The sequence below is a fragment of the Podarcis erhardii genome (assembly GCF_964252035.2).
Source record: "Podarcis erhardii genome assembly, chromosome: 1".
Classification (NCBI taxonomy): Eukaryota; Metazoa; Chordata; class Lepidosauria; order Squamata; family Lacertidae; genus Podarcis; species Podarcis erhardii.
Window position 1 is genome coordinate 135,613,723 of NC_138497.1, and position 22,381 is coordinate 135,636,103.

A 22,381-nucleotide genomic window follows, 5' to 3' on the forward strand; every position below is an offset into this window, starting at 1 on the left:
GCCGGCCTTTTCCTTGACAGGAACTCAAAGTCAGCGCCTCCGGGGGAAGCAGTCCGGCGGCACACAGAGACCTCCGCCTTCCAAGAATTTAAGATCTGTCATTGGCAGCGTTGGCCGGAAGAGAGCCCGCAGGCCTGGCAAGCCAAAGAAGACTCTGAGACTTCTGGTTTAACCGCGGACATCGTAGAAGCGCGGGAAAACCTCTCTGAGGCTTTCTGAGCGGCGCGGGGGCTCTGAGGGTGGCGCAAGGGCACTGCGCACCTCCAAACCTCAAGGGGATCATCCTTGGGGGACTGGGGCACCCAGCGGCGCCACAGCTGCTCCCCTGTTTTCTCAGTGTTTTTTTTAAAGGCCCGAGAGCGGGACAGAGTGGCAGGTGCTGTCTCTAGAAATGTATAGAAATGAAGAAGAAACTGTAAGAGAAGATGTATATTAAGAAAACCGCAACTTGGAAGGAAGGGAGTCGAGGCATGATTTTACGCAATGTAAATAAGATGATATTAAGAATGATTGTAAAGACTGTTTTGTTTGTGGGAAAATTCAATAAAAAGTATTATAAAAACAAAACAAAAGAAGACTCCAGCGGGAACAGGAAAAGGGGTGAGGGCTAGGCTAGAGGCATGGAGGCTCCAAAGCTATTTGCGGGGTGGGATTGCTTTGGAAGATGCCTTCTCACAATCTCTACCCTTGAACTACGTAAGGACATAAGAAGTGCCTGCTGGATGAGGCCACATTGGCCTGTCTAGTCCAGCATCCTGTTCTCACAGTGGCCAACCAGAGGCCTGTGGAAACAAGAGCATTCTGTATTCCTATAATTTCCATCAACTACTATTCACAAACATTACTGCCACTGACTGAGGAGGTAGAGCATAGCCATTGTGCCTAGTGGCCGTTGATAGCCTTCTCCTGCATAAAACCATCCAAGTTGGTGGCCGTCACAGCTTTCTGTGGGATTGAGCTTCCAGAGGGGTAGCTGAGCATGCCTGCTGCAGCAAAAACAGGCATTAAAAGCACATTTCTCCCAAAGAATCCTGGGAATTGCAGTTTGTAAAGGGTGCTACAAATTGCAGCTATGCAGTAGAAGGGTAATCTACAGTTGCCAGGATTCTTACAGGGGAGAAGCGATGCAAGCCATGTAGTCTGGAATAAACTCAGTCACCTCTCCCATCATTAATTGTAGTCAGAGGAGTTCCTACATGCAAATGGAGTTCATTAATAATAACTAATAACGACTTGGAAAAGAACCTCCTGAAGCTTTGGAAAGACCAGAAAGGTTAGTTGTTATGCTGCAGGGACGGCCTCTAAAGGTGTGTGTGTCTACTGAACTTAATTACCCAGCAGGTGCCCTTTTGCAAAGTCTCTTTTTGTTCTTTTGAACAACAGCCATGGGAAAGTTGCGAGTTTAAGAAGAAAGACGGGTGAGAGGAGGGGTTGCTTGACCCTGCGCCCTCCTGGCATTTTTCTGATTCAAAACCTCCCACCAACACCGCAGGCTGCTTTTCTTCTAGGGTGGGGAGGGGTGTTTCAACTTCTCCCCTGCCTTGAAGAAAGGCGCAGGTCAGATGTGTGCCCAGACCTGGCCACGCTTCGCATGAGAGGTGTGTTGGTTCAAGGTGGCCACGCTGCCTGCAACTTCCACTCCTTCCTGACATGTCTTCCCCAAAACCCTTCTTCCAGAGGCTGTGCTGAAGATTTCCATCACGTGGAACACAAACTCGCAGAACTACCTCGAGGTTCAGGCAGTGGTGGAAACCCTCCTCAAGCATGAGACGCCAGAGAGCCTCTTGCAATACGAAGGGAGTGGAGTCTCTCCTACCATACACGGCACTTCCAGAGGCTGGGCCGGTTACTGCAGGCCTCCATGTTCCTCGATTTCATGTGGCAAAACAGGAAGCTGCCTGACGCCGCCAAGTGGGACGAGGAGATGGACACCTGATGAGCTTTGGGTGCCAGCGGCATGCGGGGCGGAAGAGCTGGACACTCCTGCCAAGTTGGCACTGCTCTCACCTGTGGAATATGTTGAATTGGTTTGTTAAAAAAACTCCCACAAATGCACGTTTTTCATTTTGTAAAGGCATAAATCTCCCGAGAGTGTCTTCCTACATAAATCCCTTCCCCATCCCTGTTAAAAATGAAATAAAATTATTTAGCATTTTTTTAAAAAACAATTTTTATTAATTTTTCAGTTTATACATCTCAAGATAAACATTTTACATAATATGATGTAACAATTGACTTCCATCCTTACCCTTTCATGGTTCATTCTGCTTATCTACATTCCTGCATATTTTACTATAGCAAATCTAATCATTTCTCCATTTGACATCCTTCAAATATTTACCATACTGTTGAATTTATCTAAACACTACCAGCATTTTCAATTGTACACAATTGTTTTCTAAATATTCAGTAAAACTTTTCCACTCCTCTTTGAATAAAGATTCTTCTTGCCCTCTTATTCTATGTTAAACCTGCTGCTTCTGCAAATTCTATCATCTTAAGTTGCCAGTCTTCCTTACCAGGGATCTCGCTCATTTTCCATCTTTGGGCTAGTGTGGAGGTGGGGGTGGGTGTATATGCATGCACTTTGTTTGATTAAAAAGCCTCTCATCACTGCCTTACTGGCATCCCAAACCATATTTAGATCTGTTCCTTTATTAAGGTTGAGGTTGAAAAATTCTGGTAGGGAACATATTCCCTTATTAACAATTTCTATATGATGTAGTATCGCATCATTTAGCCTGCCATGGTCATAAGAATACCATTGTGATCTGATAACGTCCTAGGTTATATCTCAACCTTTTTTACTCTAGTTGTCAGGTCTTTCAAAGCCCATTACAAGTCTTTTCTACTTGAAGAATTGTTGCGTTTGAGAAAAAAAAGTGGATTCCCGGACCAGTGGGTGTCTGAGACACCAAAGATCAGTTAGATCCATGTTGGCCACCATGTTGAAGAAAGCATTAGGTAGTTTCCCTTCTTTAGAGTCTGATTTTTTTTTTATAGATCAGTCGAAATCTAGGGACACCACACCATTAAAGTCACCCATCATTATTAATTTGCCATCAAATATCAAACAGTTTCTCTTCTATAGTTTTGAAGAATTCAGCTTTCTGCTTGTTAGGAGCATATACCATATTTTTCGCTCTATAAGACGCACCAGACCATAAGACACACCTAGTTTTTGGAGGAGGAAAACAAGAAAAAAAATATTCTGAATCCCAGAAGCCAGAACAGCAAGAGGGATCGCTGCGCAGCGAAAGCAGCAATCCCTCTTGCTGTTCTGGCTTCTGGGATAGCTGCGCAGCCTGCATTTGCTCCATAAGACGCACACACATTTCCCCTTACTTTTTAGGAGGGAAAAAGTGAGTCTTATAGAGCAAAAAATACGGTAATAGCCATGGTGGGTTTTGGCTGGAATTGGGATTCCTTCCTTTGGTTGGAATCCATCTGTCTTGGGAAACTGGAAGAGTGCACTTTTGGGGATGAAGTCAAACTGTTTGAGATTTACAGCGTCGGCTGCGTCTCTAGAGACTGATATCACCCATCTCCCTTCTGCGCTATCTGAGTATAAGACAAGCCCCAATTTTGAACACTGTTTTCCAGTTAAAAAGCTAGTCTTCTACATGGAAAAGTATGGTATGTCTCTCTCCACACACACACACACACACACACACACACACACACACCATTCCCTTGACCCTCACAACTGTAGGCCATACCAAGAAACAAAGCAAGTGGCCTCTAATTGCTCATCTAATTCCAGCACTCCAGCTCATTAACCCCTCATTTGCTGAATCTTCAGCAGACAGCGCATTTCCATTAAACCAGCTCTTTTCAAACTGTGTGTCACAACACATTCGTGTGTCAGCAGCGGTGTGTAGGTATGCTGTACAAATGCTCCCCGCGCTCCTCTTGGGGCTAGAAATTGAGGATTCTCAGGCAATCTAAACCTAAGGCTGACCCAATGCCCAACCGCCTTACCAGTTTGCCAGTTGTTGCCCCGACAACGTCCACAGCCAGGCCAAGAACCAGCCAGCAGCCCATCTTGGAGGAAGGGAGAGGCCTGCGCAGGAGCCCGCCTGCCATCGGCCCACTTGCACGGGGGCTGCAGCCCACTGCGGGACTGCGACGGGGTGGGGAGCGGGGCCAGGTCACAGCGGCACCTGCGCAGTGAGGGGGCAAGCGAGCTTCCCTGATGAGCTCGAGGGAACTTTAAGGGTTCTTGTGGGGCCAGGCCAGCTCCAGGATCTGACGGTCCTCTCAGGCAGTGGAGCCATCAGGGCAGGAATCTGGGGCAAATGTCCATGAGCCCCACTTGGCACAATGACCAGGAACTCCCCCCCCCCAAAGTTAACTAGGCTGGCGTGCCACATTTTAAATTTCATTCTGAAAACTCAGTACGCTAAAGACTTTTATTTCATTTTTAAAGGGGATGAGGAAGGGATAGTTATAGGAAGACACTCTTGGGAAATTTCCCAATGCTCCAGATATTTCGGATGTGTTAGACTAGGACCTGCCAAAGCAGGGTTCAAATCCCAACTCAGCCATGAAGTCCACTGGGTGAGCTTGGGCCAGTTCCCCTCTTTCTCTCAGCCCAACACACAGTAACACATGAAACCGGTCCATTCAGTTCCGTATTGTCTACACCACCGGTCTTCATCTGGTGGGTTGGCACCCACTAACATGCTGCAGCCCCATCCAAGGTGGGTTGCAACAAGAGAGCTACCACCCTGCCAATATATGGGGGGGGGGAATTAAGAAATGGGTCCCCAAATGCATGTATGATTCAAAGTAGGTCCTGGGTCTTCAAAGGCTGAAGATATTTGGTTTGCGCTGATTGGCAGCAGCCCTCCAAGATTTCAGGCAGGATCTCTCCCAGTCCCACCAGGAGATGCTGTTGCCTGAACCTGATGCCTTCTGCATGCTAAGCAGTTGTTCTACCACTGAGCTATGGCCCTAGCTCACAAGATTGCTGTCAGGATAAAATGGAGAAGGTGGAGGCTGAAGTGTGTATGCTCTGTGGAGGAAAGGTGGGATAGAAGTGTAAGAAGGAATAAAGTATGTAAACTAGCCTAGAAGTGAATCAACTACAGTATATTTTTATCTTACTCTCCTAATAATTTGTATATAAATTATAAAAGTGGTATATAAATTTTGTTAAATAAAAAAAGAGGAAATGTTCAGACTTTCAAACAATGTGTTATGCCTGAGGCTTCATTGCTGAAACTCCCAACAGCATTTTCGTGCTCACAAACACCTGATGAAGGAACCATTGTGACATAACCCATTCAAGCAGATATAAGGGGCAACAGGCTGTCAACAGTGGCAGTAAATGTGCAAAATGTGCAAAAGTGAAGTATGTGCAAAAGAAACCATGAAAGGTTGGCAAAACCCAATTTTGAAGAAAATGTTTTTGTTTTGTTTTTTAATCTTTTTTTATTAAGTTTCATTTTCGGTACAACACAAAACAAAGACAGTTAAACAAAGAATACTCCAAGAAAAAGAGAAAAGAAACAAAACAAACAAAAAAACAAAAAACAACAACAACAAACTAATACATACACCAAAATACACCGACTGACTTCCTTCCCTGCTGATTTCGGATTTCTAATTTTAAATAAACCTTCATTTTTAACAGCTGGTATTGGTTATTAGTTTATACATCGAAAGATTTACAACATACCTGCTATAGTTGGTAAGTTTCTATAAATGCCTCCAATGTAGATCATAAATTTACTCCAATCATTCTTTGACTTTGTATTTTTCTGGTTCCTAATTCTCTGCGTCATTTTTGCCAGTTCGACAAATAATTTAGTTTGCCAGTCCCTCACTGTTGGTATATTTGTACTTTTCCAACTCTGCGCGATTAACATTCTGGCCGCTGCTGTTGCATATTGGAATAGAGTTTTATCTTCTTTTTTAATTTCTTCTCCAATAATACCTAATAAGAAGGCCTCTGGTTTTTTGGGGAATGTGTATCTAAGAATTTTTTAAAATTCGTTATATATCAAATTCCAAAACTTTTTGACTTCCTCACATCCCCACCACATATGTATAAAATTGCCTTCTTTTAATTTGCATTTCCAGCAGGCCTTATTTCCAGTCTTATACATCTTACTTAGTTTTTCTGGTGTAATATACCACCTATATATCATCTTCGCTAGGTTTTCTCTAATTGCGACGCTTGCTGTAAAGTTTAGTCCCTCCTTCCATAGTTTTGACCATTTTTCATATTCTATATTATGCCCCAGATCAATCGCCCATTTGACCATAGCCTCTTTGATTTCTTCGTCTTTTGTTTCCCATTCTAGTAAAATATCGTACATTTTAGATAGTAACTTAGTTTTACTTTCGATTATTTCGATCTGGAACTTGGATTTCTTTTCATTCATTCCGATTTTTTTATCTCTTGTCCATATTGCATTTATTTGATGGTATTGGATCCAACCTGTTAATCTTCCTCTCAGCTCCTCATACGGTCTTAGTTTCCAGCTGTCTTCAGATCTTATCAGTAAATCCTCATATGTCAATCTTTCCTCTTCCATATTTATCTTTTTGATTATTAGGATATCGGTTGGGGATAGCCACCAAGGTGTTCTCCATTCTAACAGCTTTTTATTTTTTCCCCAAACTTCAAGCAATGGGCCCCTAATGATATGACTTGAGAACCCTTTATGGGCCCTCTCTTTGTTTGACCACAGGTAGGCATGCCATCCAAACCTGTTGTCTGCCCCTTCCAAATCTAGTAGGTCTGTATTCTCTAGGGTTATCCAGTCCTTAATCCAACATAGGCAGGCCGCCTCGTAATATAATCTTAAATTTGGGACTCCAAAGCCTCCTCTCTCTTTTTTGTCCGTTAATAATTTGAATCTAATCCTCGGCCTTCTCCCCTGCCATATGAATCTTGAGAGGGTTCTCTGCCAATCCCTAAATATTTTAAGCCCTCTGATTACTGGGATGTTCTGGAATAAAAACAACATTTTTGGGAGAACAATCATTTTTATTGCCTCCATCCTACCCATCCATGAAATTTAAATTCTGTCCCAAACCTCTAAATTTTTTTTAATTTCTTTCCATGTTACCGAGTAATTGTCCTGGATTAAATTTATATTTTTTGGTGTAAGCCATATTCCTAAGTATTTTTTTTTCCCCGCCTTGATTCCAAATTGTCTCTCTAATTCTTCTTTTTCATCATTGCCCATATTCTTTATCAGCATTTTTGTCTTTAATCTGTTCAATTTAAAGCCGGATAGCCTGCCGAAATCCTCTATTATCTCCAGCGCTTTGCTAATGCTATCCTTTGGGTCTTCTAGGGATAAGACCAAATCATCTGCGTAGGCTTTAAGTTTGTATTCTTTTCTTCCTACTTTGATCCCTTGGATCTCTGGAATCGATCTTATTTTATTCGCTAGTACTTCTAATACCATGATGAATAAAAGCGGGGAGAGAGGGCATCCCTGCCTTGTTCCTTTTTCGATTTTAAAAGTAGATGTTAAATTATTATTTATTACCAATTTAGCGGATTGAGCTGAATATATTGCCTCTATTCCTTTCATAAATTTGCCTTCTATCCCTGCCTTCTCTAAGGATTTTAGTAAAAACATCCAAGAGACATTATCGAACGCCTTTTCCGCGTCTATGAAAATCAATACTGCTGGTACATCATTATTAACCTCTAAATATTCAATTATATTTAAAATATGTCTCACGTTGTCTTTCAAGAATCTGTTTGGGAGAAATCCCGCCTGGTCTTTATGGACTAGATTTATTAAACACTTTTTCAATCTATCGGCCATGATGTCAGCAAAAATTTTGTAATCATTATTTAACAGGGATATCGGCCTGTAGTTCTTTATATTCAATCTGTCCGTGTCTGATTTAGGGATTAATGTTATATGTGCCTCCCTCCAAGACTCAGGTATAATCCCTCCTCCTAAGATGTTATTCATGGTAGCACAAAGCGTTGGTAGCAATTGATCTCCTAAAACTTTATAGTATTTAGCCGAAAGGCCGTCCGGTCCCGGTGCCTTACCCAATTTCATTTTTTTTATCGCTTTCTGTATTTCTTCTATTGTTATGGGTTTGTTTAATTGAGATCTTTCTTCTTCTGTTACGGTCTTCCCTTTGCATTTCTCAAGATATTTTTCTATTTGAATTGGGTTTTCTTCTCCTTTCTTATATAACTCCTCATAGAATTTTAGGAAACTTTTTTGTATTCTTTTTGGGTCTTCTATCAATTCTTCATCTACCTTTATTCTATTTATCACGTTTTGCTTTTGTCTTCTTCTCAGTTGCCAGGCCAATAATTTACCCGATTTGTTTGCTGATTCAAAATATTTTTGCTTCATTAGTTTAATTTTCCATTCTATCTCTTGATTTGTGACCATCAAGTATTGTGTTTGTAATATTTTTATTGTTTGTAAGCTTTGTTCATCTTTCGGGTTTTCTATTAATTTTTTCTCAGACTCCCTTAGTTGTCTGAGAATTTCATCTTTCCTTTGCTCTCTTTTCTTCTTCTTATAGTTATTTTGATGTATGAAAAAACCTCTTAGGACCGCCTTACTGGCATCCCATACTACTTCTATGTTTGTTCCTACATTGAGGTTCAGATCAAAATATTTTTTTAGGGTAACTTTGGCTTTTTCAATCACCTCATCACTGTCTAGTAAATATTCGTTCAACCTCCATCTAAAACCCCCCTGTGTTACACCCTTTATTTCCAATGATACTGAGTTATGGTCAGAGAGGGTTCTTGGATGGATTTCACACTTCGTGACTCTTAAAGTGAGTTCTCTCGAGGTCCAAATCTGATCTATTCTACCCCAGCTTTTATGTACCTCTGAGAAGAATATAAACTGCTTTTCTATTGGATGTTTGTGTCTCCACATGTCTATTAAATCCATGTTTTCTTCCAGGTCCTGAAATGATTTTGGTAACTTTCCTTGGTTTCGTTTTCCCTTTTCTGTTTGTCTATCCATTTCTGGTATCGGGACTGCATTAAAGTCTCCCAATAAAATCGTCCTGTTACTTTCTAGTTCTGTTAAGACTTGTTCTAATTTCTTAAAGAATTCTGGTTTGTTTGAGTTTGGGGCATATATATTTATCACATTTATCTTTTCCCCCTGGAAGCTGATTTGTACTCCCAAAATCCTCCCTTCTTCATCCTTATAGATCAATTTAGGTTCCCATTTTTCATTGACATATGTTGCTACACCTCTTTTTTTCACTGCCGCAGAGTTTATAAATTCTATTCCTAAATTTTTATTTACCAAAACATGTTTATGCTTTTTGACCACATGGGTCTCTTGTATACATATAACATCAAGTTTTTTCTTTTTCAAAACATTTACAATTTTATTTCTTTTGGTTTTTTCATTCAGACCATTTACATTCCATGTTAAAATTTTTAAATTCATTTTTACATTTATCTACAACTAAGCCGGTAATTTACCAATTTAGATTCGGGTGGTTTTACCTTCTGTTTCTTCCTCTTCCTCTCTTACTCCCTCTTCCCCTACTTCTTCCCCCTCCGCCTCCTCCTCCCCTTCCGCTCCTCTCCCTCCCTCTCTCACTCCTCTCTCTTCCGTACCACCCTTCTCTTCCATAACTATGGCCCTAGCTCACAAGATTGCTGTCAGGATAAAATGGAGAAGGTGGAGGTTGAAGTGTGTATGCTCTGTGGAGGAAAGGTGGGATAGAAGTGCTCACAAACACCTGATGAAGGAACCATTGTGACATAACCCATTCAAGCAGATATAAGGGGCAACAGGCTGTCAACAGTGGCAGTAAATGTGCAAAATGTGCAAAAGTGAAGTATGTGCAAAAGAAACCATGAAAGGTTGGCAAAACCCAATTTTGAAGAAAATGTTAAAGTGCAAATGCACAATGTTAATATTACGTTGTGGTAAACAGTACCCCAGCATCTCCTTGGAAGAGCCAGTGGCTCGTGAAGAGTGGCTTCACGCTCTGTTCTAAAACAGAGGTGCCAACCCAACATTGCATGATAAACTGCTTTGTGGAATGGAAAGGGGTTTTAAAAGCAGCTTGATATGGCACATGGGTATGCTCAAAGATAATGAAAGCATGTTCAAAGAAAAGGAAAACATTCCAGTTAAGTTAGTGAAGACCCTCATATAACCAAGAGCAGCCATGTTAAGTCAACGTTATTGCATCTATCTTGGGCTTCTGTCGTCTCCAGAATGTTTAGAATAACTGGTTCCTGCATTGCAGAGAGCTGGACTAGATGTCCCCTTGAGCACTTCCAACTTTACAATTCGATGATGTACAGTTTTTGTACTGAGCCTAAAAAATTGAGTGCATGCACATTGATAACAGATTAATACAGTCATACCTTGATTTTTGAACAGAATGCATTCTGGAAGTCCGTTCCAACTTTCGAAACGTTCAGAAACCAAGGTGCAGACGCACCAGAAACAATAGCGGAAGCTGCATTGGACATTCAGCTACCAATTTTTTTCCCGAAAACTGGAAAACTTCCAGGTTTTGATCTTTTGGGAGCCGAAACGTATGAGTACCAAGGCATTTGACAACCAAGCTCTTTCTGCATCAACCAATAACATGGCCATATTTTTACTTGGTTTCATTTCCACATACTCCAAAAGGTCAATTATTATTCTTGTATATGTCTTTTATATGTCTATCCGGTAAGAAGTCCGCCGGGTCTCTGCTGATTATTATTTTTAGAGTCTTTTTAAATCTATTAGCCATCACTCCAGCATAGATTTTATAGTCTGCATTCAACAGGGAGATTGGTCTATAATTTTTCATGTCTGTCAACTCCACTCCCTGTTTTGGGATTAGAGTGATCAGTGCTTCTTTCCATGATTGTGGTATATCTTTCCCTCCCAGTATATTATTCATTATTCTTTGTAATATAGGGAGGATTACTTCTTCCAGGTTCTTATAGTACATTAATGTGATTCCGTCAAGACCTGGTGATTTGCCACTCTTCTTTTTTTTTATTACTTGTGCTATTTCATCTATTTCTATATTGGAGTTTAGGGCCTCAACTTCTTCTTTTTCAATTCTTGGTAATTTATTTTGTTGTAAATACTCTTCCATTTTATTAACCTCTAATTGTTCTTGTTTATACAAATCTTTATAAAAGTTTAAGAATTTTATTTTTAGTTTTACTGGATTGGTTATTTCCTCCCCTTGGTCCAATATATATATATATATATATTTGCTTTTCCTTTATCATCCATGCTAACAACTTACCAGGCTTATTGGTGGACTCAAAATACATTTCTTTTGCCCATTTAATTTTATTTTCTACTTCCTAGAAATGGGATTGCAATATCTATTTTTTTGTACTATTTCATGACTTTTTGGATTTTTTATCAACTCTTTTTCATTAATTCTTATCTGTTTAGTTAGCTCTTGGATATTATTGTCTTTTATCTTCTTCAGCCTAGCCATTTGTTGTATTCCAAGACCCCTCATGTACGCTTTACTTGCGTCCCAAACTACATTTATATCTGTATTTTGTTTCCCATTTATCTTGAAAAATTCCGCTAACTTGATAAATGGTAAATGGTGTTTCTGTGCGCTGCTCTGGTTCGCCAAAAGCGGCTTAGTCATGCTGGCCACATGACCCGGAAGCTGTACGCTGGTTCCCTTGGCCAATAAAGCGAGATGAGCGCTGCAACCCCAGAGTTGGTCCCGACTGGACCTAATAATCAGGGGTCCCTTTACCTTTTAACCGATATATATTTCTTAACAGATATGGTTAAAAATGTTCAGCAGAATTCACAATTATTCTTCACTAGTCTATTTTATGTCTTTTTTACTTGCAAATGGTGTCCTGCACAATACTTTCCACCAGGTATTGTGGTGCTGTTGTTTTAAAAAAACAATTTTTATGGAGGCATCATGGTGGCTGCAACGGCACAAAACAGCTCCTGAAGCCAGACAGAGTAAACGGCTCTGTCTGGCTGACTCCCGGGCTCCCAGGACTGCTGCCGCCAGCACCGCAGGCGGAGAGGAATTGGGGGTGCCTGATCCGTCTATCAGAGGAGCCAAAACACCCCCATGACCTTGATTGAGCCGGGAAGGCACCCGGCCACCCACCCAACAGCCCAGAGGATCTCACCCAGTCCCACCAGGAGATGCTGGGGCCTGAACCTGATGCCTTCTGCATGCTAAGCAGCTGTTCTACCACTGAGCTATGGTCCTAGCTCACAAGATTGCTGTCAGGATAAAATGGAGATGGTGGAGGCTGAAGTGTGTATGCTCTGTGGAGGAAAGGTGGGATAGAAGTGTAAGAAGGAATAAAGTATGTAAACTAGCCTAGAAGTGAATCAACTACGGTATATTTTTAACTTACTCTCCTAATAATTTGTATATAAATTATAAAAGTGGTATATAAATTTTGTTAAATAAAAAAGAGGAAATGTTCAGACTTTCAAACAGTGTGTTATGCCTGAGCTTTCATTGCTGAAACTCCCAACAGCATTTTCGTGCTCACAAACACCTGATGAAGGAACCATTGTGACATAACCCATTCAAGCAGATATAAGGGGCAACAGGCTGTCAACAGTGGCAGTAGTTGGGAGCTCCCAGCCACAGGAAGTCTTTTCGTACTGCCTGAGGAATTAATCCCTTAACGTTCAGAATTGCTGGATCGATTTAACAGGACTGGAGCTAACATTTGCTTGGATTTGGCACCATTGATAGGGAACTGCCTGCTGCGTCCTCCGCTTTGAAGTCACCCTGGTCTTTGGGCCTCCAGCAGCTTCTTCAGCATGTCCAACCCATCTAAGAGGCGTATGATAATGGTGTTCTACTGGGTTAAGAAGAAGCCCCAGACAGAGAAGCCGTGCTCTACCATCTCGGCCAGACCTTCTGCCTCTGCACCGGCTTGCAACACTCCTCACATTTCCCCCTACTTCACGAGGAGCAAGGCACAACCCGCTCCGCTCAGGAGGTCCAGCAGGCACAAGGTGCCGCGATTGCCAAATCTCACCGACCCCAAGTATTTAAGATCGGTCATTGGCAGCGTTGGCCGGAAGAGAGCCCGCAGGCCTGGCAAGCCAAAGAAGGCTACAGCGGGAACAGGAAAAGGGGAAGCGGCCTACTGGAGTCGCCACTAACATACACTCTCAGCCAGAGCCAGTTTGCCAAGCAGAAAAACTCCTGGCCGGCCCTGAACACGGCAACGACAACATCCACAGCCAGGCCAAGAACCAGCCAGCAGCCCAACTTGGAGGAAGGGAGATCGCCCTCCGGGGAGCGGGGCCAGGTCACAGCGGCGCCTGCGCAGTGAGGGGGCAAGCGGGCTTCCCTGACGAGCTCGAGGGAGCTTACAGAGAAAAACAAGCTCAAAACATAGGAGGAAAACAATTTTTAAAATAATAAGAATTGAATATGGATAGACTTTATAGGCTGTGAACCGCCCCGAGGCCTCCAGATGAAGAGCTGTATATAATAAATAGTAATAACATACATAAATAATTACAATAAAAACATAAGGACACCAGCAAAAAGTACGTTCCCTGTTTTGTTTTATATTTTTATCTGCCGGCCTTTTCCTTGACAGGAACTCAAAGTCAGCGCCTCAGCGCCTCCGGGGGAAGCGGTCCAGCGGCACAAAATTCCTCCGCCTTCCGGCCGGGCTCCCGGAGGGGCCTCCCGACGTCACCTTCCCGCATCGCCCAATGCGGGCGCCGAATGCAGAGGGGCGGGGCAAGCAGGCCCCGCCCAGGAGCAGCCTTCTGTTGCTAGGGCCGGAGAGTTGGGTAGCAACGGCGAGGAGAGGCTGAAATCATACTGTTTGAGATTTACAGCTACATGACCTGACTATCTGTCTGCAAGGGATTTCCACATGGCAGGGTTTCTGTTGCTAGCCTTCCTGTTACGTTTGCAGACATAGTTGTAAGAGAGTTGGTCTGCCAACGGGTCTGGTGCCTGAAGCCAGCTCCCCAAAGAGCACATCCTTGGGGATCATGTTGTGGACATGATCAAGCCCATGTAGATGTGTGAACATGCTGGGAATGTGGGCTTGCGAGAGCACATCTTGGATATTCTGTCCTACCATGTGATGCCCCAAAAGTTCCTGATGCAGCACATGTGGAAGTCATGGAGGCGTTGCTCCTGGGGGTGTAAGTTGCCCACGACTCCCAAACTACTATTTTTACAAGGCATGTCCTCCTAAAATGCATGCATATTAAGAGCAAACAGAGTATGCCTTTTTCATTGCAGCCCTTATGGAAATGTATGCAGATTTAAAACTTCTAACCATTCAATGAAGATTTGAGTGACTGCCCTCCTTTTGTTTTCTTTACTCTGCTCATTAAGATGATGTTCCATTTTGAAGCTCTCTACATCAATGTACAATTTTCTCACATAGAAGCAGGTCAGAGGATGACAAGAAAGGGAAGGTGGAAGAAGACAAGCTGGGAGTTATGTAGAAAGGGGTGGAAAATCCTACCCATTCTTTCTTTTATTCCATTTACCATATTTTCCCGTGTAGAAGACGCCCCCATGTATAAGACGCCCCCTATTTTGGGGGACTCCTATTTCAGACAATGGGGGGAGATGGCCCAGAGTTGTTGAGCTTTTTGGGAGGAGGGAATGCCCCAAATCACTCACCACAATGTCACAAAAGCAGCAAACCGACGGCCCGATCGCCACCACTAGCCGGCAAGCGCACGCACAATTGACGCATCAGAAGCCAATCAACAGCAGCCCTTGATGCATCCAAAAATCAACAACCCTATTTCCGCCGCAGCAGCCAATCCAAACCAGCCATTGCCACAGCCACCAAACACCCACCGCATCGTGTAAATATTTTATAGTCTATATTTAATAAAGATATTGGCCTGTAGTTTTTTATAAATCTCAGATCTGTGCCTTGCTTTGGGATAAGAGTTATTAATGCTTCTTGCCACGAATTGGGTATTTCTCCTTTATCTAGAATTTCATTCATGATTGATTGTAATTTGGGTGTTATTATTTCCTCTAGGATGTTACTGAGATTCCGTCTGGTCCCGGCGATTTCCCATCCTTCATATTTTTAATCACTTTTTTAATCTCTTCAAGTTCAATATTTGAATTTAAATTTGCATATTCTTCTTCTATGTCTGGTAGTCTATTTTCTAATAGGTATTTTCTCTTCTCCCTCACCAAGTAATGCATTGCGCAAAGTACCCTTGTCATGTCTCTGACCTTGAAAAGGAAACACTGAAATTAAAGAAATTCCCCCAAACAAACAGGTAAGTACGGCAATATTGCAAAGTCAGTATTATTTCCTTGAGATGGCCAGAAGACAATGCTGATGGACAAGTGCTGTTAATTATTAAGGGGTTGAAGCATGTTGTTGCAACACATTGGGGTGGGGGTGGGGACTGATGAATGGACAGAGCATCAGGAAGTGGTACAAACGGTGAGGAAAAGTTTGAATAATTCTTTACTGGGCAAAGAGAGCAGGTTACAGTGGGATCTGCTCACGAAATAGGTCTATCTGGGAAGGATAAAATGCTGACTTGGCTCCACCAACGCTCTGCCTTTAAGGGTTCTTGTGGGGCCAGGCCAGCTCCAGGATCTGACGGTCCTCTCAGGCAGTGGAGCCATCAGGGCAGGAATCTGGGGCAAATGTCCATGGGCCCCACTTGGCACAATGACCAGGAACTCCCCCCCACCCCAAGTTAACTAGGCTGGCGTACCACATTTTAAATTTCATTCTGAAAAATTAGCTACGCCAGCTCTTTAATACTAAAGCAAAGATGATAATGCATATTGTTGTTGTTGTTGTTGTACTTTTATACATATTATAAAACCCATTCCTGCAAGCCATGTAGTCTGGAATAAACTCAGTCACCTCTCCCATCATTAATTGTAGTCAGAGGAGTTCCTACATGCAAATGGAGTTCATTAATAATAACTAATAACGACTTGGAAAAGAACCTCCTGAAGCTTTGGAAAGACCAGAAAGGTTAGTTGGTATGCTGCAGGGACGACCTCTAAAGGTGTGTGTGTGTACTGAACTTAATTACCCAGCAGGTGCCCTTTTGCAAAGTCTTTTTTTGTTCTTTTGAACAACAGCCATGGGAAAGTTGCGAGTTTAAGAAGAAAGATGGGTGAGAGGAGAGGTTGCTTGACCCTGCGCCCTCCTGGCATTTTTCTGATTCAAAACCTCCCACCAACACCGCAGGCTGCTTTTCTTCTAGGGTGGGGAGGGGTGTTTCAACTTCTCCCCTGCCTTGAAGAAAGGCACAGGTCAGATGTGTGCCCAGACCTGGCCACGCTTCGCATGAGAGGTGTGTTGGTTCAAGGTGGCCACGCTGCCTGCAACTTCCACTCCTTCCTGACATGTCTTCCCCAAAACCCTTCTTCCAGAGGCTGTGCTGAAGATTTCCATCACGTGGAACACAAACTCGCGGAACTACCTCGAGGTTCAGGCAGTGGTGGAAACCATCCTCAAGCATGAGACGCCAGAGAGCCTCTTGCAATACGAAGGGAGTGGAGTCTCTCCTACCATACACGGCACTTCCAGAGGCTGGGCCGGTTACTGCAGGCCTCCATGTTCCTCGATTTCATGTGGCAAAACAGGAAGCTGCCTGACGCCGCCAAGTGGGACGAGGAGATGGACACCTGATGAGCTTTGGGTGCCAGCGGCATGCGGGGCGGAAGAGCTGGACACTCCTGCCAAGTTGGCACTGCTCTCACCTGTGGAATATGTTGAATTGGTTTGTTAAAAAAACTCCCACAAATGCACGTTTTTCATTTTGTAAAGGCATAAATCTCCCGAGAGTGTCTTCCTACATAAATCCCTTCCCCATCCCTGTTAAAAATGAAATAAAATTATTTAGCATTTTTTTAAAAAACAATTTTTATTAATTTTTCAGTTTATACATCTCAAGATAAACATTTTACATAATATGATGTAACAATTGACTTCCATCCTTACCCTTTCATGGTTCATTCTGCTTATCTACATTCCTGCATATTTTACTATAGCAAATCTAATCATTTCTCCATTTGACATCCTTCAAATATTTACCATACTGTTGAATTTATCTAAACACTACCAGCATTTTCAATTGTACACAATTGTTTTCTAAATATTCAGTAAAACTTTTCCACTCCTCTTTGAATAAAGATTCTTCTTGCCCTCTTATTCTATGTTAAACCTGCTGCTTCTGCAAATTCTATCATCTTAAGTTGCCAGTCTTCCTTACCAGGGATCTCGCTCATTTTCCATCTTTGGGCTAGTGTGGAGGTGGGGGTGGGTGTATATGCATGCACTTTGTTTGATTAAAAAGCCTCTCATCACTGCCTTACTGGCATCCCAAACCATATTTAGATCTGTTCCTTTATTAAGGTTGAGGTTGAAAAATTCTGGTAGGGAACATATTCCCTTATTAACAATTTCTATATGATGTAGTATCGCATCATTTAGCCTGCCATGGTCATAAGAATACCATTGTGATCTGATAACGATCTGATAAAGGTTATATCTCAACCTTTTTTACTCTAGTTGTCAGGTCTTTCAAAGCCCATTACAAGTCTTTTCTACTTGAAGAATTGTTGCGTTTGAGAAAAAAAAGTGGATTCCCGGACCAGTGGGTGTCTGAGACACCAAAGATCAGTTAGATCCATGTTGGCCACCATGTTGAAGAAAGCATTAGGTAGTTTCCCTTCTTTAGAGTCTGATATTTTTTTTATAGATCAGTCTAAATCTAGGGACACCACACCATTAAAGTCACCCATCATTATTAATTTGCCATCAAATATCAAACAGTTTCTCTTCTATAGTTTTGAAGAATTCAGCTTTCTGCTTGTTAGGAGCATATACCATATTTTTCGCTCTATAAGACGCACCAGACCATAAGACACACCTAGTTTTTGGAGGAGGAAAACAAGAAAAAAAATATTCTGAATCCCAGAAGCCAGAACAGCAAGAGGGATCGCTGCGCAGCGAAAGCAGCAATCCCTCTTGCTGTTCTGGCTTCTGGGATAGCTGCGCAGCCTGCATTCGCTCCATAAGACGCACACACATTTCCCCTTACTTTTTAGGAGGGAAAAAGTGAGTCTTATAGAGCAAAAAATACGGTAATAGCCATGGTGGGTTCTGGTTGGAATTGGGATTCCTTCCTTTGGTTGGAATCCATCTGTCTTGGGAAACTGGAAGAGTGCACTTTTGGGGATGAAGTCAAACTGTTTGAGATTTACAGCGTCGGCTGCATCTCTAGAGACTGATATCACCCATCTCCCTTCTGCGCTATCTGAGTATAAGACAAGCCCCAATTTTGAACACTGTTTTCCAGTTAAAAAGCTAGTCTTCTACATGGAAAAGTATGGTATGTCTCTCTCCACACACACACACACACACACACACACACACACACACACCATTCCCTTGACCCTCACAACTGTAGGACAGACCAAGAAACAAAGCAAGTGGCCTCTAATTGCTCATCTAATTCCAGCACTCCAGCTCATTAACCCCTCATTTGCTGAATCTTCAGCAGACAGCGCATCTCCATTAAACCAGCGCTTTTCAAACTGTGTGTCACAACACATTCGTGTGTCAGCAGCGGTGTGTAGGTATGCTGTACAAATGCTCCCCGCGCTCCTCTTGGGGCTAGAAATTGAGGATTCTCAGGCAATCTAAACCTCACTGAATTGCAGGTCCTGGTGCATGCACAATAGGGTCAAAACGCGTGTGATCCATTTAACCTGTTGGCTAATTCTCAGGGGGCAGCAGTGCTATTGTTCTTTTTTAATACTCCCTTGCATGCCAGGCCCCCTCACCCCCAATAGAGGGGAACAACCAGACAGGACAAGGAGTGTAAGTGAAGAGTGGGCCAAATAGGCCACAACTTTATTGATTGCAGAAGTGAAGGTTTTGCCTTAGGTCGTTGGGCATAACATTTGAATTCCAGTCCGACTGCTGGGTGTGTATTCTTGGGTAAACCCAACGGGGGCGGGGGGGGGGGCGAGTGTCCAATGACCCACATCAAATAGAGGTATCCCTTCCCCCCAAAGTGTCCCTGTTTTAGGTGTGCTATGGCTCTAGGCCCCACCGGGGCATCCAAAGAAGCAACTGCTCACAGATCCCTTGAATGGGATACCCTTAACCAAGTAGGGGCAGGCGGAGGCTACAACCTGCCCTCCGTTTAAAGACTAAGGCTGACCCAATGCCCAACCGCCTTACCAGTTTGCCAGTTGTTGCCAGTTGTTGCCCCGACAACGTCCACGGCCAGGCCAAGAACCAGCCAGCAGCCCATTTTGGAGGAAGGGAGAGGGCTGCGCAGGAGCCCGCCTGCCATCGGCCCACTTGCACGGGGGCTGCAGCCCACTGCGGGACTGCAACGGGGTGGGGAGCGGGGCCAGGTCACAGCGGCGCCTGCGCAGTGAGGGGGCAAGCGGGCTTCCCTGACGAGCTCGAGGGAGCTTACAGAGAAAAACAAGCTCAAAACATAGGAGGAAGACAATTTTTAAAATAATAAGAATTGAATATGGGTCGACTTTATAGGCTGTGAACCGCCCCGAGGCCTCCAGAGGAAGAGCTGTATATAACAAATAGTAATTGCATACATAAATAATTACAATAAAAACGACACTAGCAAAAATATATATTCCATGTTTTGTTTTATATTTTTATATGCCGCCCTTTTCCTTGACAGGAACTCAAAGTCAGCGCCTCAGCGCCTCCGGGGGAAGCGGTCCAGCGGCACACAGAGACCTCCGCCTTCCAAGAATTTAAGATCGGTCATTGGCAGCGTTGGCCGGAAGAGAGCCCGCAGGCCTGGCAAGCCAAAGAAGGCTACAGCGGGAACAGGAAAAGGGGAAGCGGCCTACTGGAGTCGCCATTGACATACACTCTCAGCCAGAGCCAGTGTGCCAAGCAGAAAAACTCCTGGCCGGCCCTCAACACGGCAACGACAACATCCACGGCCAGGCCAAGAACCAGCCAGCAGCCCATCTTGGAGGAAGGGGATCATCCTTGGGGGACTGGGGCACCCAGCGGCCCACAGCTGCTCCCCTGTTTTCTCAGTTGTTTTTTTAAAAAACTGGGGGACGGAGTGGGAGGTGCGAAAGGGAAAACACCACCACCCCCGCGCTATGCTGTCTCTAGAAATGTATAGAATTGAAGAAGAAACTGTAAGAGAAGATGTATATTAAGAAAACGGCAACTGGGAAGGGAGTCGGGGCATGATTTTATGCAATGTAAATAAGATGATATTAAGAATGATTGTAAAGACTGTTTTATTTTGTTTGTGGGAAAATTCAATAAAAAGTATTATAAAAACAAAACAAAAGAAGACTCCAACGGGAACAGGAAAAGGGGTGAGGGCTAGGCTAGAGGCATGGAGGCTCCAAAGCTATTTGCGGGGTGGGATTGCTTTGGAAGATGCCTTCTCACAATCTCTACCCTTGAACCACGTAAGGACATAAGAAGTGCCTGCTGGATGAGGCCACATTGGCCTGTCTAGTCCAGCATCCTGTTCTCACAGTGGCCAACCAGAGGCCTGTGGAAACAAGAGCATTCTGTATTCCTATAATTTCCATCAACTATTCACAAATATTACTGCCACTGACTTAGGAGGTAGAGCATAGCCATTGTGCCTAGTGGCCGTTGATAGCCTTCTCCTGCATAAAACCATCCAAGTTGGTGGCTGTCACAGCTTTCTGTGGGATTGAGCTTCCAGAGGGGTAGCTGAGCATGCCTGCTGCAGCAAAAACAGGAATTAAAAGCACATTTCTCCCAAAGAATCCTGGGAATTGCAGTTTGTAAAGGGTGCTACAAATTGCAGCTATGCGGTAGAAGGGTAATCTACAGTTCCCAGGATTCTTACAGGGGACAAGCGATGCTGCTTTTAATGTATGGTGTGTACACAGCCTCAAATTAGCTACGCCAGCTCTGTAATACTAGAGCAAAGATTATAATGCATATTGTTGTTGTACTTTTATAAATATTATAAAACCCATTCCTTCAAGCAATGTAGTCTGGAATACACTCAGTCACCTCTCCCATCATTAATTGTAGTCATAGGAGTTCCTACATGCAAATGGAGTTCATTAATAATAACTAATAACAACTTGGAAAAGAACCTCCTGAAGCTTTGGAAAGACCAGAAAGGTTAGTTGGTATGCTGCAGGGACGACCTCTAAAGGTGTGTGTGTGTACTGAACTTAATTACCCAGCAGGTGCCCTTTCGCAAAGTCTTTTTTTGTTCTTTTGAACAACAGCCATGGGAAAGTTGCGACTTTAAGAAGAAAGACGGGTGAGGGTGAGAGGAGAGGTTGCTTGACCCTGCGCCCTCCTGGCATTTTTCTGATTCAAAACCTCCCACCAACACCGCAGGCTGCTTTTCTTCTAGGGTGGGGAGGGGTGTTTCAACTTCTCCCCTGCCTTGAAGAAAGGCACAGGTCAGATGTGTGCCCAGACCTGGCCACGCTTCGCATGAGAGGTGTGTTGGTTCAAGGTGGCCACGCTGCCTGCAACTTCCACTCCTTCCTGACATGTCTTCCCCAAACCCCTTCTTCCAGAGGCTGTGCTGAAGATTTCCATCACGTGGAACACAAACTCGCGGAACTACCTCGAGGCTCAGGCAGTGGTGGAAACCCTCCTCAAGCATGAGATGCCAGAGAGCCTCTTGCAATACGAAGGGATCAAAGCAGCTGTGGAGTCTCTCCTACCATACACGGCACTTCCAGAGGCTGGGCCGGTTACTGCAGGCCTCCATGTTCCTCGATTTCATATGGCAAAACATGAAGCTGTCTGACGCCGCCAAGTGGGACGAGGAGATGGACACCTGATGAGCTTTGGGTGCCAGCGGCATGAGGGGCAGAAGAGCTGGACACTCCTGCCAAGTTGGCACTGCTCTCACCTGTGGAATATGTTGAATTGGTTTGTTAAAAAACCTCCCACAAATGCATGTTTTTCATTTTGTAAAGGCATAAATCTCCCGAGAGTGTCTTCCTACATAAACCCCTTCCACATCCCCATTAAAAATGAAATAAAATTGTTTAGCATTTTTTAACAAAACAATTTTTATTAATTTTTCAGTTTATACATCTCAAAATAATTTTTTTGCATAATATGATGTAACAATTGACTTCCCTCCTTCCCCTTTCATGGTTCATTTTACTTATCAACATTCCTGCATATTTTACTATAGCAAATCTTATCATTTCTCCATTTGATATCCTTCAGATATTTACCATACTGTTGAATTTATCTAAACACTACCAGCGTTTTCAATTGTACACAATTGTTTTCTAAATATTCAGTAAATTTTTTCTACTCCTCTTTGAATAAATATTCTTCTGCCCTCTTATTCTATGTTAAACCTGCTGCTTCTGCAAATTCTATCATCTTAAGTTGTCAGTCTTCCTTACCAGGGATCTCGCT

The 22,381-nt window shown here is 43.3% G+C and overlaps 1 long non-coding RNA gene across 1 annotated transcript; it reads left to right on the forward strand.

Moving 5' to 3' along the window:
* The first annotated feature begins 86 nt into the window (after positions 1-86).
* LOC309335681 lies at positions 87-21,958 on the forward strand. The gene is made up of 2 exons (XR_014153629.1): positions 87-376; positions 20,056-21,958. It is a non-coding gene; the product is annotated as an uncharacterized lncRNA (long non-coding RNA).
* The last annotated feature ends 423 nt before the right edge of the window (positions 21,959-22,381 follow it).